Consider the following 1193-nt stretch of genomic DNA (forward strand, 5'->3'; position numbering starts at 1 on the left):
TATATAAATATATATATATATATATAATATATATATAATATATCAATATATAATTTAATATATATAACCCTCTCTCTCCCACGCTTAGTTTATCATGTATGTCTGTTATTAAATACCTGCTGACCTTAATTCTCTTCCCCTTTTCTTCTGGAAAATCTTGTTCCTTTTTTATTTTCTGTTGCAAGACTCTGTAATCATCCGCTCGTGTAACGTTGCTTTGGACTTGGGGCTTCACGCAGAACAATACAGGCGAAAAAAGAGAGAGGGATGGAAAGAGAGAGGGAAGGGAGAGAGGGAAGGAGGGAGAAGGAGAGAGGGAGGGAGGGAAGGAAGGAGTGGGTGAAGATGGCGGGAGGAGGAAGAAGGAAGAAGGAAGGTGGAGGAGGGAGGAGGAAGAAGGAGGGAGGAGGGAGGAGGGAGGGTGGGAGGAGGGAGGAGAGGGAGAGGGAGGCGGAGGAGGAGGGGAGGGAGGGAGGGAAGGAAGGAGGGAGGTAGGAGGTAGGTGGGAAGGAGGGAGGGAACGGAGAGAGGGAAGGAAAGAGGATGAGGGAGGGAAGAAGGAGATAGGGAGGAGGGAGGAGGGGGAGGAGAGGGAGGAGCAGGGAGGGGGAGGGAGAGGGAGGGGGAGAGGGAGAGAGAGAGAGAGAGAGAGAGAGAGAGAGAGAGAGAGAAAAAAAAAAAGAAAGAGAAAGAGAGAAAGAAAGAGAATGAGAATGACAGAGAGAATAAGAGTAAGGAATAAAAACAGAGAGAGAAAGCAAGCAAGAAAAAAAAGAAAAAAAAAAGATACACAGAAAACTTGAAAAAAGACCAAAATACCCCCTCTCGCTCGCTCTCACTCCCTCCCTCCCTCCCTCCCTCGACACCCAAACCGAAGCCATTCCCCAGCAGAAACTCCAAGCCCAAAAACATGGCCTCCGTCTCCCAGCCGAGGCTTTCCAATCGCCGGCTCCCCCAATCACCGATTATATAATGGCTCCTCCGCCAGCACACACCTGATCGAAGGTGGCCGTGCGAGACTGGAGGGTGCAGTTTCACACCCTAATTCGGTACCGGGTTTTTCAGGTTTTCACGGTGTGCTTTCCGATGAGGGTGGTAGGATGGTTGGCTGGTTGGCTGGTTGGTACTTGGATGGTTAGCTGGTTGAGTGCTTGGTATATGTTTTTTTCTTTCTTTCTCTCTCTCTCTCTCTC

This window comes from Penaeus japonicus, unplaced genomic scaffold (genome assembly GCF_977035675.1).
Source record: "Penaeus japonicus unplaced genomic scaffold, GWHDUDI00000001_assembly GWHDUDI00000001, whole genome shotgun sequence".
In the NCBI taxonomy this organism is placed as follows: domain Eukaryota; kingdom Metazoa; phylum Arthropoda; class Malacostraca; order Decapoda; family Penaeidae; genus Penaeus; species Penaeus japonicus.